Source organism: Macrotis lagotis, chromosome 3 (assembly GCF_037893015.1).
Source record: "Macrotis lagotis isolate mMagLag1 chromosome 3, bilby.v1.9.chrom.fasta, whole genome shotgun sequence".
Lineage (NCBI taxonomy): Eukaryota > Metazoa > Chordata > Mammalia > Peramelemorphia > Peramelidae > Macrotis > Macrotis lagotis.
This window is the reverse complement of record NC_133660.1, coordinates 67,259,047-67,274,524: the sequence shown is the minus strand read 5'-3', so window position 1 is coordinate 67,274,524 and position 15,478 is coordinate 67,259,047. Positions and strand designations below refer to the sequence as shown.

Below are 15,478 nucleotides of genomic sequence, written 5' to 3'. Positions count from 1 at the left end.
TCGTGGACTTCTGTTTTTCATTCAAGACTACAACAACATAATATTTGCTTCTTTTATTTATTAGGGCTCTAAAATGCCCGTGAATTTATTAGTGATATTATGTTCCCTTTAGCCAGAATTGCTCTAATAATGCATCACAGATTTATAGAATTTCAAATCTAAAGAGACCATAGATGGTATCTAGACCAACCGTGAAACTGACCAGGAATCCTTTCTATACTATCTCCAACTTGTAGTCATTTAACTATGAAGTCACCTTAGGTAGCTCTAATTCATAAGATTTTAATTTCCATAAAGTTTAAATACTCTTCCTTGCAACTTCTGACCCCTTCTTCCTGATTCTGTCTGTGTTTCCAAGAAAACTATTGTTTTTCTTTTGGTGATGTATGATATCACTTGAAGACAGCTTTCATTCTTCTCTTTTCTAAACTAAGTATGTTCCATTCCTTCAGTTTGCGTTCATATGGCATGGCCTCTGGTTCTTTCAACTTTCTCATTACTTTTCTCTGATTTCTCAATATTCAATCTGAAATGTGACTCCCCCCAAAAAATATACTAATAGTAATACTGATATCAAATCAGATTCTCAGATCAATCTGTGATCTCATTGATGTTCATGTTCTCTTCAAAGATGCAGATTGTAACCCATGAACATCTGACCATTTCATGTGACTCATCCATCTCTTTGCATAAAATTACCTTAGTAAACACACCCAGTGTGGTTCTTAGATTTATTTAAATATCATGATGCCCTCAAAGCCAGGTAAACTTTTATGATTATGAAGTATACATAAGTAAATTGTCTTATATCTTTCTCTTTTTCACTCACACACTTACCTTTCTAGTTAAGGTCTTCATTCCTTCTTACCTTGATTATTGTAATTATTACTATTTGATTTCTTTCCCACTTCTCAGTTTCCTTTGCTTCATCTTCATTCAGGTCACAACCATTAGCCAAAGGAATCTTCCAAGTCCCTTGCCCTCAAGGAGCTTACATTGTTACTTTCAACTTGGAGGAGGGGAGGTGTTGAGAATATATTATGCACAATAAACTTTCTCAAATGTTGATCAGGTATTCTCAGTAACTCCAGTGTGTATAATTCTCTTTACTATCCAGATGTATACCAGATCTATATATTCAATTTGAGCTTTGGTCTCAAATTGGCATTTGCCATTTGAACTTCTCAAATGGATTACCCATGGTATCTCAAACTCAATATGATCCAGCTTCCCTATTACTGTTGAGAATATTGTCATCCTTTTAGTTGTCCTGGATGGCAATCTTGGTCTTCTCAATTTCTCTCTCGTACTCACTGAATATATTCTCAATTTCTAAGTTCTGTTGATTCTACCTTTTCAACATCTCTCAGAAATAGTCCTCTTTTGACATTTCTACCATCTGGTACATTTCTTCACCATTTCTTGTCTGGAATATTGCATTGGCCTCTTGTTGGTCTGGCTGTCTCAAGTCTCTCCCCACGCCAATTCATCTTCTATATATGTATCATGTTACCTCCCTACTCACTCAACTCCCTGTACCTATAGTACTAAATATAAAATTGTCTGTTTTAAATTGGGCTCTTTAAAAATGGCCTTTAGGGGCAGCTAGGTGGTGCAGTGGTTAGAGCACCGGCCCTGGAGTCAGGAGTACCTGAGTTCAAATCCAGCCTCACAATTAATAACTACCTAAGCTGTGTGGCCTTGGGAAGGCCACTTAACCCCATTTTCCTTGAAAAAAAAAACTAAAAAATAAGTGGCCTTTAAGATTTCATATATTTTTGACTTTTTTTATTCTTTATTCTAAACCTCCTTATACACAAAACATAATTTCATGATTCTGTATCTTTTCACCAGTGAACTCTCTCTCCTCCCCATCTGGAATGCTCTTTCTCCTCTCATCTTCTCATCCATGGAAACTTGGCTTCCATGACATCTTTCAGCTCTCAGTTCAAATCCTACCTTCCTGCAGGAGGCTCTCCTCTTTCATTACTCCATGCTAATGCCTTCTCTCTGAAATGACTTACCTTCTATTTCATTTGTGTGTATTTTATTATTTTTATATGTTGTTTCCCCCATGAGAAAATGATATTTTTTTAGGTTTTTACAAGGCAATGGGGTTAAGTGGCTTGCCCAAGACCACATACGTCATTATTAAATGTCTGAGGCTGGTACTCAGGTACTCCTGACTCCAGGGCTGGCGCTCTATCCACTGTGCCACCTAAGGCACTCCTGAAAATGAATTTTTGAGGGTCTTTCTTTGCATCTAAGCAATTTTAAAGTATTAAAGTAATTTTCTTTGTATCATAGTACCTTTGACACTTAGTAGGAATGTTAAATATTTATTGACTGACAGACTTCCTTCTTCAATCTATCCTCCACAGACCCGTCAAAATTAAAAATCACTCAAAAGTCTTCTGTTGCTCCCTACTGTCTATAGAAAAAAAAAGTATAAACTCCTTATCTTGAAGTTTGTGTAATCTGACTTTAATACTCTAATTTATCTTTTTTTTTCCCCAAGGCAATGACTTAAGTGACTTGCTTAAAGTCACACATCTAAGTAAGTATTAGGTGTCTAGGCCAAATTTGGATTCAGGTCTTTCTGACTCCAAGGTTGGTGCTCTATCCCTGTGTCACCTAATTGCCTTAACTTATCTTTCACATTACTTCTTATGATTTGTGTTCTAGATAAATTTGGCTATGTTTTTTCCAAATCCAACATGTCATCTGCTGCCTCATACAGATCTTTTTCTAGGTCTGGAATGTATCCCTCATCTCTCTTTTACAATTATTCTAAAGTCTCATATTCTCTGCAAAATAATCTTTGATTCTTCTCTCCCTCACCTCTTTTATTTATTTATTTATTTGGCTCAGCAATGGAGTTAAATGACTCACCCAAGATCACACAGCTAGGCAATTATTAAGTGTCTTAGACCAGATTTTAACTCAAGTTCTCGTGACTCCAGGGCTGGTGCTCTATCTACCTAGCTGCCCCCTCATCTTCTCCCTCTCCCTAAAAAGTTATCTCTCTTTTCTCACATTTTCTAAGAAAGCTTTGTCCTTATCTATCATATTTCCTTCTTTTCCATACTTTTTTTGCATAATATATTCTCTTATCTCTCCCTCTCCATGGTATGTGAACTTGAGGGCAGGGATTATATAATTTTTATCTTTGTCTCCCTAGTACCCAGAACAGCAAATGCTTTATAAATGTTGTTTTAATTGTATGTGCGCATATTTTTTTTTCTTTTTATATGTATTTTGTAACATTGAGTTGTTTTCAATTGTGGAAAAAATTGAAATTAACAAGGCAATAATACAATTAACTTTAGGCAAAATGAGAGATACATTTTAGTGAAAAATTACTCTTCAGGCATATAAAGCATGGAACATTCATTCTATCTGCTGCCTTCCCAGAAGAGAATAGAAACAGCAGCATGCTCAGTGCCAGTCTTTATGTTAATCCATTTTCAGCCTTCTTGGCTGTGGTTGTTATTATTTTTTTTCTTCAGATCCTGCAGCATAATCTGGAGGGAATCCAGGACCACACACATACAAACACATACATGCATAGATACACACACATATATACATACACATACACACATGTGTGTGTGTACACACACACACACACACACACACACACACCCTCCTTATAGATGACAATAACTTCTAAGAAGAGAGGAATTGAATCCAAGAGTTTAAAATTAAAGAAAAAATAAGAAGAAATAAAATATAATTAATAGCCATTTCCTTCATGAGTGGATGGATGATTTTATTCAAAGGTAAAGGTAGTCAGTGAAGAAGTCTGAGAAAAATAATAGAAGTTTCTGGGGATACTTTGATGCAGGTGGTTATACTCTTTATCAATGAAGATCATTTTACCCCTCTCACCCTGTCTTTTCTTCATATTCAATTCTTGTTCACATCTGTATAAAAATACTCATTAAGGAAAGCAGTATCTCATATGCTCATCTCTTAGTAGCTATGATGATTCCACCAATATCAGAAACTACCTGTTACTTAGGAATATCTCCTTTGTCTGGATGTCCCTGGTCTTTGAAATTCCACCACTGATGTCCATTCCTCTAAGTTTCTTTCGCTCTTCCTGCTTTCAAAGGATAAATCCTCCAGGGAAGCAGAACACATTAAACCAATCCCCAATAGTGCAAAAAATCAGATCAAGGAAGGTCCAGAACCATTTGAGACTACCATCACCCTGAGTTAGGGAGGGGAGCATTTAGAGAAAGAGGGGGGAAAAAGATTTTTTTTGGAAGACATGCACTTCTTTCATGATTTTGCTGAGGGTTAGTTCTACTTTGGCTGAAGAACAGCATTCTTTACTGTGGAAACAATGGCATTGTTTCTTTTTTTTCAGTCCTTATCCCAGCTGAGAGATTGCCCTCTGTCTTCGTTAGATTACAATTCTGATAGATGTTCTCTTCTAGGGGCCACATTCCAGGGAGTGCATCAGAAAGATGAGAATTATACAGATTAAGGCATCGGGGATAATGAGGGGACTGTTAAACATATTACATGAGGATCAGTTAAAAGACTGAAGAAGATAAGTCTAAGGGCAGACATGGTGGCTTTATTTAAGAATGGGAAGGATTGACATCTGGAAAAGATCTTAGGCTTGATTAGGAAAAAATGGAAGACATAATGGATAAAAATTACAGATAGATTCTTTTGACTATACATAAGAAGTAATTTCCCAGCAACCAGAACTGACCACAGAAGAAAATAGTAGTGTAGCTAGTGGTACAGTAGATAAAGTACTTAGCATAGAATAAGGAAAACTTGGGTTCAAATGCACTTGTTAGCTATAAAACATAAGGCAAAATATTTAACCATCTCAGTTTCCTTAATTGTAAAATGAGAATAAATATGACACCTAGCTCACAGAGTTGTTACAAGGATCAAATGAAATAGTGTTTATAAAGCTTTTAACACAATGTGTACTTAATATGTGTTTGGTCTCTTCCCCAATCTTCTGGGAAGGATAACTTATAATGAAATAATGGATTCATTTGAACATTTGGGCATCCTTAATAGTTTAACTAATAAAAGTAGAAACTATTTAGTCTCATATGGAATTACAGTTGTAAAGAAGGTCTTTTTTGTTGTTGTTGTTCGGTCATTTCAATTGTGTCCAACTCTTTTTGACCTCATCTGGGGGTTTTCTTGGCAAAGACACTGAAGTGGTTGCCATTTCCTTTTCAGCTAATTTTACAGATATAGAAACTGAGGTAGAGTTATGTGATATGCCCAGGGTCACACAGCTAGTGTCTGATACCAGGTTTGATTTCACATCTTTTTCAGTTCAGTCCTGGTGCTCTATCCACTATCACTTACCTCTTCAGAGTTCACAGAGTTCTAATTATTTCTGTATAAGAATTTCCAGTCTCTCATTTAAAGACCTTATCTTCAAGGAAAACTCATTCTACTTTTACAACAATTCCATTTGCTTCTAATATAATAATTGTTTCTGCTCTTGTTTTCCAGAACCAAGTGCAACAAGTTTAAACCCTCCTTCTAAGAATTCTTCAAATACGTCAAAAACTGAAATACTAAAATACAAAAATACTTAATAAATACTTATTCCCACAAGTCCACCCCCCACTCTCACACTAAACATGATATTCCTATGCCATAGCACCTTTAGATGCTTTCCAACAAGAAATTATGGCAGCTGGAAGTGAAAATAGTATGACACAATTGGACCAACAGGGGAGAGCACTGTAATACCCTCTGATTGATGCCTTTCAATACCACCCATGATTATTTTCATTTTATTGGATGCTGTTCCACATTACAAGCCCTCAGACCACAAAAATCTCCAGGTAACCTTTTTTTCCCCTTAGTTTTAGACAAACAACTCCCTAATCATGTTGCCCCTCTTAGAGGCAGTTAAAAGGTATAGTGGATTGCATGCTGAGTCTGTGGTCAGAAAGACTTGGGTTCAAATCTAGTCTCGGAGACACTATCTCTATGGCCTTGTAAAGTTTCTTAACCTCTTTCAATTTCATATTTTTTCAATATTTCAATTTTTCCAACTCTAGAATGGAGTTAATAATAGTACCTATCTCATGGGGGTATTATGGGTATCAAAAGAGGTATGTAAAGTGTGTAGTGAGCTTTAAATAGATATTTAATAAACTTATCTTCCCTTCTTCTTGTTCCCCTTCCCTTATTTATAATGAATTGATTCTTTGAGTCCAATGATAGATTTTTACATTTTTCTTTATTAACAATTGGCCAATATTATAATCAATTGGGGTCTTTTTTGGCAAGTCTTTGAAACATGCCTTGTATTCCTTTAGAATGAATTTTGGCAGCACAGAACCAAGAGCAGATATCTGGGCATCTATCAAAAACTTTCCTCTAAAGCTGACATTGAGTCAATAATGTCAACTCTTTTGAATCCAGCCTCCAAAAGTTTGGATCTATGCAAGTATATGACATATAGCCCATATATCTCCTTTGGACACACAAGGATAAGTTGAAAGAATTTACTAAATGTCTTTCTGAAATTGAAATAAACTATATTGCCAGCATTCAGGTCACCCAAACTGTAACCTTGTCAAGAAAGGAAATGAGTTCATTATGACTTGTTACATTCCTGACAAAGCCCCCCAGCTCTGTCCAATCATGATTTCCTTTTCTAGATGTTCCCAATCCATTCCTTTAACCTCATGCTTTAGAATTTTGCTTGGAATAGAAGGCACACCTGCATCTGTTATTTTCAAAGGTAAGTGTGACTGACTCAAGCTGTTCATTTGGAAAGAATCAGCAGCTGCATCTCTTTAGAGCAGGCAGATGTAGACTTCTTATCCCTCGAAGGGGATAATAACATAACCGAATGAGCACTTCATTAGACAAATACAGATGTGCCCAACCACCAGGCTTCTAGAGTAGCCCAAAGTGTCCTGGGAAAAGTACTGTGCGACTTCTCTGCAAGGGTTTATTATAATTATAGTGGAGACTTTGATAGCAAACTGTTCAAGGAGGTGCTTGAGTTGGAAGGTTAAAAGATGTAGACTGATGCTGTGCCATCATCAAGGAGACACACAGCATAGCATTTTAATCATAGCATTTAATCATCTAACCATAAGGTTAGATGACCGCTTGTGATATATGTTGCAATGATTTCTTTTGTGTGGATGTGATGATCACAGAGTTCTCTTCTAACTCTTGAAGTTTGTGATTCTGAGACCACTGGAACTACGCAGATGACTCAGTTGTATCAGAAAGTGCCAGAGGATAGAGTCCTGGGAAAACAGAAGGTTGTCAATTGTTAGAGAACCCTTGAAGGTGCCAATAACATGAATCAACCTGAGCAATCTAAGGGCTATCCTTTTTCTGTCTTAATGTTTCTTCATTGACTTACCCCCCACGTCTCAACTGTTTTTCCTCTCTCTACTTCATAGTACCTCTAGCCTTCTTCATTATTGTGATTCATCCTTCATTCTTTTAATTTTTTTTAATTTAAGGCAATGGGATTAAGTGACAAGGTCACACAGCTAGGTAATTATTAAGTTTCTGAGGCCATATTTGAACTCAGGTACTCCTGACTTTAGGGCTGGTGCTCTCTCTCCACTTTACCACCTAGCTGCCCCGCATCCCTCATTCTTGAAGAAAACTAATAACATCATGAAAGGGATGTCTTGACTTGCAAGTGAATTAGATTTCAGCAAGGCAAAGCTGTGCAAAGTCACTTGCCTCTCTCTTGCCTCCAGAGACATTGGAGTCCAGTGGTCAAGACAACTAAATGCTTCAAGACAATTCAAACTGATCTCCTAAATTGACTTTTTTCTGGTTATCCCTTCCTATCCTCTCTAGCTAGTGTCTTTCCTTTGAGAATACCTTCCATTTACACTGCTTTTATCTTATATGTACAAGGTTGTTTTCATGTTGTTTCCCCCATTGGAATATAAACTCTTTGAGGGCAGGCACTCTGTTTTTGCCATTCTTTGTTTCTTTGACTTAGCACAGTGCCCATCACTGAGTAAGTGCTAACACAAACAAAGCTTATGCTGCAGGTCACTGAGTTTGAGAACAACTGCCTCCCCACTGAGACTAAAGAAAGAACAATGGATTACAGCAGTAGTTGGATGATGTAATAAATGAATATTCTTAAAAAAAATAATGGGATAGTTAACAATGCCTGATAGTACTACCTTCAGGATAGACTGATGCTTTCACAATAGAATACATAAAAATTATATTTTTATGCTAGTCTAATATTTAATAATGACTAACATTAATTTAATAATAACTAATATTTAATAATGACTGTTTCCTATGGATATGATCTACTATATATAACTTCCATGAGATGTTGACCCATATGCACTGGCATATCATTTATGTAGCTGGAATAATTTGCATCGAAAATTGCACTATGTATAATTTGGTAGATATTGAATAATGTTTATTTGTGGCAAGTTCCTTGCCTGAAATTTTTGCTTAAGGAACAAGAAAAACACAAACATTTGTTAAGTGCTTATTATGAGTTTTTTGTTTTAACAAATATTGTCTCATTTGAACCTCATAATAATCCTGTGAACTCATATTTTTCATCTGAGAAAACTGAGGCAGACAGAGTTTAAAAAACTTGTCCAGGATTACATAACTAGTAAGTACTGTGCAACTAGAAGAAGGAAACAACAAGCACGTTAATATGAGAATAAACAATCTTCTCACTTTGTACTGAACCCAGATCCTGGATATTATTTGAGGAGAACTAGGACTCATTTTCTCATGAAGTATCCAAGGATATTAACTTCGAATAGGGGAGAATGGAGAGATCCCTGGGAATAAGAAAGGAGCATAAATGTAGGTTCAGGAAAGGTATGCCACAGGACCATATAACATTAAAAATATGGGTGGCAGCAAGAAGTAAAGTCAGTAGCAAAAGCTATCAGACCCACAGCCTATGAGTGTTGCTGGAACCTAAGAGAGCAGCACCACCACTGGGATGAAAAGACTGGTACAACCAAGCAAAAAACTTTATAGGAACTTTTTTTGATGAAAAAGAATGCTATTATCATGGAAGTTCTAACTTTACCCAGGCCAATGGCATCTCCCCATTGTTAATCAATAAATTCAGCAAACTTCGACTATGTGCCAGACACAGTCCTATTAGCTGTTGCTCACAGGTGACACCCATTTCTGTTCTTTGCATGTTGTAATAAAAGCATTTTATAGTCAAGTGATTACTAGGAGCTTGTTGTTTGCAAGTGAACTGAATCATACATCCCTAAAGGAGTGCCAAAAATGAAATAAATTCAGATAGCTACAGGTTTGTTTCAATGAGGCCAAAACATGAATCCTACCATGGTTACCAGGAATTCCTCTTTAATCTGATACTACTAGAATAGAAGGCCCTGGCTGCTACATTTGGCATAGGATACACTGGGTCATCAGGGGGCTTGACTAGAGTTTTTGTTGTAGCTATTAGATGTATGATATATTCATAGTTCCATAAAGAAATATTGGCTACATTGCTGTTTTAGTATAGGTCATATAAGCTACCTTCAGTCGTAATGTAAAATTGCTTAATTTTATTTGGGAAATGCCTAAGGACTGTGAAGATGGTACCTTTGGGATGACTTTACGCAGTGTTGTTGATGTTATTGTTTGGGATAGATGATATAATATATTAAAGAAGACATTAAGAAAGAAAAACAATGAAACTCCTATCTTGCATGAAACCCTGAAACATTTCTACTTTCTAAAGAGTTCTTTAGAAAGGAGAGTACTTGGAAATTCATCATGATAATGTCTACTTCTGATCATAGAGTAAATAAATAAAATAAATTTCATGATAGAGACTGCTAGCTAAATTGTTGGAGAAAGAGAGTGAAGCAGTCACCAAAGATAGGATCAGTTGCTTAGATGAACTATTACATATACCAGAGTTAGTAGAGACCCATATAGGCAGCCATGATTATTTTCAAGAGATTTATACTTAAATATCAAGAAAGCCTTGGATAGCTGGTAGAATGTGCCACAGATGTGATAGAAACATGGCTTGATGGAAACATGACAAAGGATTTTAAAAAGAAATATAGATGATTATGGTAGCCTCTCTGGGATCCTACCTTGGACATCACAAACATTTTGAAGATAGATTACTCCTAAGTCATAGTACAAAAATGTTGGAGGACATTAACTAACCAATTAATTGGCATTGAGAACCAAGGTTTCTAAACTGGTCCTAGGACTCCAGGTTGATTTTTTTTTCCAACCTACATCTTCTATCTGAATCAGATCCAAAAATTTCTTAAGAATGTGGATTAGTGAGTTCCCTTTCCTCCCCCACCCCACCAGAGCTGGGAGTCTGATGTGGAAGTCACAGCCACTGCCTGCGAGGCTTTGTCGGGGACCAGGCCTGAGGAGGCCGGAGAGGCCGTGGTGGCGCCACGGGTGGCTTTTTCTCAACTGTTTTTTCCAGTCTGTTTGGAACTAGGGAGATGAGAATTTTAATTTTGGGATTAGATGGAGCTGGAAAAACAACCGTTTTGCATAGATTACAAGTTGGAGAAGTTGTTACTACTATTCCCACCATTGGTTTCAATGTTGAGACAGTAACATACAAAAATCTTAAATTTCAAGTCTGGGATTTAGGAGGACAGACAAGTATCAGGCCGTACTGGTGATGTTATTATTCAAACACAGATGCAGTCATTTATGTAGTAGACAGCTGTGGTTGAGATCACATTGGAGTTTCCAAGTCAGAGTTAGTCGCTGTGTTAGAGGAGGAAGAAGAGCTAAGGAAAGCCATTTTAGTGGTGTTTGCAAACAAACAGGACATGGAACAGGCCATGAAACAGGCCATGACCCCCACAGAGATGGCAAATTCACTTGGGCTCCCCTTGAAGGACCGAAAATGGCATATTTTCAAAACATCAGCAGCTAAAGGCACTGGCCTTGATGAGGCAATGGAATGGTTAGTAAAAACATTGAAGATCTGGCAGTAGCCTCCCACAATAAAGGTGACATCAGACATCCCTTCTGTCAAAAGAGTCACACACTACCACCAAATATTATACTGGACTGACTGAAACACTTGTAATGTTGGAAATAAAGTTTTTGTTCAAGGGATAGCTTATCTTGATTGAACCAACTGAATGTCTGTTCTGTATTATATAATCATTTCTTGCTTTCCTGTTTTGTCAAGGTAGTGTTTATTCATTTGTATGGAATTTCTAGCCCGGTATGATCCTTTTGAAAAATGCATCCTTGTTGGAATTAAAATTTAATTTTGGAGTTAGTGGCAGTAGCTTATTTGTTGTAAACTCTAATAAATCTGTCAATGTAAAAGAAAAAAAGAATGTGGATTAGTGAGGAAGCTAGGTGGCACAGCAGAGAGAGCACTGGTTCTGGAGTCAGGAAGACCTGAGTTCAAAAATGAGCTCAGACACTTAATAATTTCCTAGCCGTATGACCTTGGGTAAATTACTTAATCCCATTGTTTTAAACAAAAAAAAATGTGGATTAGTTAATGAATGATTCAGGTTCTGCATGCCTCTTAGGTTAATTATTTAAACATACCCACAAGAACAAAAGCAGCAACACAACTTTATGAATCAATATGTGGATGAATAAAATTTTTGAAGATTTTTTAGACATTTGACATTTTATTGTTATTTTATTCTTACTTTTTTTCTTTATGTGGTATCTATTAGAAGGGAAGATCATCTAAAGACTTATGAAGATGGCCATGGTAAGTAGGAGCATATTACAAATGAGGAATTTCAGAGGAGAAGCATTGTAAAGGAGGACAACTGATTAAGGAGGAGATATAAGCTGGTCATTTAGCAAGAGTGAGGATCACTCATGCATAATCCATGTACTCCAGTGGTAGCCAGTCTGTGTTACGATAGACAAGACCCTGGAACTTTAGGATAAATAGAATTAAAGTAGCTCTTTAGTGTATACAAAATGGGTAGATAGGTAGTGCAGAAGATAGAGTGCTGGGCCTGAAGTCAGGAAGACTCAACTTCCTGAGTTCAAATCTGGCCTCAGAAATATACTTTATTAGTTGTGTGACTTTGAATAATGTATCCCTGTAGACCTGGATTTCCTCATCTGTAAAATATGTTGAAGAAGAAAATAGTAAAGCACTCCTGTATCTTTGCCAATAAAACCCTAAATAGATCATGAAGAGTAAGACAGGACTGAACAATAATAACAATGTTTGCAAAATATTTTATATTTATATAACAGCATTTCTACATGAGGCAGATTTATAAAATCAGGCTCAACTTCACAGTAATTATTCACTTAGAAGGGTGACTATGAAATCACTCATGTTGATCCTCCCAGTAAGAGATCACAACTTTCTAATAATGGACTGAGCTACTGGCCTTGCACTAAGATCTCTCCTTCTTGTCATCCTGTGCATTCTCACTTGCAAATAAAAAGATGCACAGTAATATAAGAACACAGTCAACCACAGATATTTATGAGAAATAATATTAAATCAGGCAAATATATTCTTTTGTAGGATAAATTTAGGAAAACCAAAAATGCAAGCTAGGTTGGGGCAGGGTAGGGCCTCCCAGTTCCCCTTGTTTTTTTTTTTTCCCATGCTACTGTTTCTGGGTCACTAAATATACATAAACATAGGCAGGCATACACACCTCTCAGACTGTCCATTTAAATAGATGTCATCTATCATAGATTAAAGAAGGGAATGGCAGCCACCAGCTGCTGCTCCAGACATACTGCTGCCCATGATGACTGCTTCTTCTCTCTTCATTCTTCCTTCCAAGAGTACCCAAATGCGTCTACATTACCACATTAGAAAACAAAACAAAGCAAGGCAAAAGAAAACTTCTTCCCACCTCATATAAAGCTAATCTTGGGTAGGTTTCCTTTCTTCCCCAAATGAGAACTGTAAATTCTAGGGGCTTTTGCAGGCATCTAACCCTTCATGAGGGATTGTTACACTTATATTATCTCTTACATTTATATTATCTTCTCTTATATTAGCTAGTTCCCACAACTTTTGGAAATTTCTCCAAAGGTCATAGAGCTTCTGAGGCTGGATTTGAACTAAGGGCCTTCTTGACTCCAACTCTGGCACTACAACAACTCTGTCACCTAGTGGTCTTAGGTTCAATTTTGGAATGAAAGAGACACTCATAGGATACTCAACACTTAGCAATAGAAGATTTACTTTGCTATTTTAAGAGAAGACTATTTAAGAAGGCCATCCTAGGACATCATGAGTTGTCTCAACTGACTCAGAACACCTCACCCCTTATAAGCCCATCATGGTCTGCCAATAATTAGAAAGCACAACCTGAGTTGAAGACTAAAGAGTACATTGAGCTAATAAAGTCTTATTCATGGTTTCAATACCTTTTAAGGTCATACTAGTCTAACTTCCATGAGGGCAGAGGGTTAGACCATCCCTTCTACCACACATATGATGTCAAAGGGAATAAGAAGATGGTCTCTAGCATTCTGGGTAGATCTTATATGAAAAATTAATAGGAGAACATGAATTAATGAATAACCAATGCATTTATTAAGTACTTGATATGCAAAGGACTGTGCTAATACTTCTGGGGATAAATAGAAAAGTAAAATAGTTTCCTACTCTCAAGGAGTTCACATTCTTTTAATCAAGAATAGCTCAGGGTAAGAGTAAGAAGAATGTCTTATGATTTACAGAAATAAGATTCTAGATCAGGGGTCTTAAGTTGTGAATCATGAACTTGTTTTTGAAAATGTTTTGGTAACTATTTCTATTAGGTGTCATATTTTGTAATGTTATATATTTTATAAACATTTAAAAATTTTATTTTGACAAGAGGTCTGTACACTTTAACAAGCTGCCGAAGGGGTTCAGGATATTTTAAATTTTTTTTCAGTTCACATATTCATGGGAAATATTTCCCTCATATATAAGAAAACATCATCAAGTCTTGAATGTAGAGACCCAAAAGGACAGGGATTCATCCTAGAGATTCAAGCTGTATATGTATGGGAAGTCCTGAACATGGTGGGTCCAAATCCTCAGTTATCTCACAGCCTTTGGAATAAGATCTGCTCCAGGCTCTGATTCTTCCATTTTCCTGACCTTAGCACCTATGGGCACAGATGTGATCCTCACCACTGAACATCATCCTGGAAAACATCAATGGGGTATCAACTTACAGTTAAGACTAGACTAGACTAGAGATCTAATGGACTATTTGGATCTTGGAACAGAAGATCACACCCAGCAAGCATGAGTCTTGAAAATCAGTGACAGGAACAAGAGAATGAATGGGGTTTTTAAATTATAGAAATAACTATGGCAAGTCTCTTCCCCACTGCAAAATACCAATGATCCCAATTTCACTGGTGTGAATGAATGTATCCTGACATTGATGTAGATTATAATCTTTCCATTCCTTTGTTTAAGTAGTTGTTGTGGCTTCTCCTACAATAATTATCCAGTAAGCAACACTTGGGATTTGTTCCTCTTTTAAGTTATCCAAGCTGGTCTTCTACTAAGAACAATAAATTTGTTGCCTGGTCCATACACAGAATAAAGAAAGCTTGGTGGCGATACCTGCTAAGCAAAATCTTTGAGAGCCTCAGATCATTTTTCAAGCCCCAGTGAAGCATCAGCATAGGTTCAAGGTAGGGATTCATTGTATAATAATATTCAAATTGATGAGATAAAGCACAGATTTGTCATGCCCAGTGGAAAATATTATGCAAGGATAGAGCTCCGCCCCCCCCAGAGGAATGTATTTTTTCTATATTTTAAGCTAAATGGAATTATCTTTTTTGGCTATGTTAGTTCAGACAACTTGAAATTTATCTTTCTATCAGTCATTTGTGCTTGACTGAAAACTTCAAAGTTGAAAGCCAAAGGAAAAACTAAAAAAAAATCGATTCTATCCACAGCAGTCCCAATATTTCTTTGCTTAAGTGAATAAATAAATAGGAATACTGTTTTGACTGCTAGATTTGGAATCAGAAGGCCTGGATTGAATTCCTGGATCTATTACTTAGGAACAATGGAGAATCATTTCATATTTCTGGGTTCCAGTTTTCCTCTTGTCTAAATGGAGGGAATTGGATTAGATAATTTCTAAGGTTTCTTCCATCTCAACTTCCTTTGATCCTTCCAATGAATGGCCTTATTCTTTGTTTATTTAAGATGTTTTTCTTTCAGCCTTAGTATACTCACATTTTCTAGGTCACTGCCCTTCACTCATATTAACAAATGACATGAGTTAAAGAGGAAATAATACATAAAAACATACATGCATACAATTCAAAAAGACAAAAGAGGAGGGGAGAGAGAGGGTTTTGAGTAACAGGGTGAGGGGATAGGATAAGTGAATTTATACAAGGATGTGTATGTAGATCAATGGGGAGGGGTGAAATAAAAGGGAAGAAAGATAATCTTTGTATAAATAATTCCTACCAACCCCTTTTACTTTTCAGTCAGGATAAAAATACAACA

The 15,478-nt window shown here is 36.5% G+C and overlaps 1 long non-coding RNA gene and 1 pseudogene across 1 annotated transcript in view; both read left to right on the top strand.

Annotated features, from left to right (window-relative positions):
- Nucleotides 1–15,478, top strand: part of LOC141516118 (uncharacterized) — a 72,898-nt gene that overhangs the window by 21,164 nt on the left and 36,256 nt on the right. The window lies entirely within an intron of this gene.
- On the top strand, nucleotides 9,735–14,744 carry LOC141516117 (ADP-ribosylation factor-like protein 1 pseudogene; annotated as a pseudogene).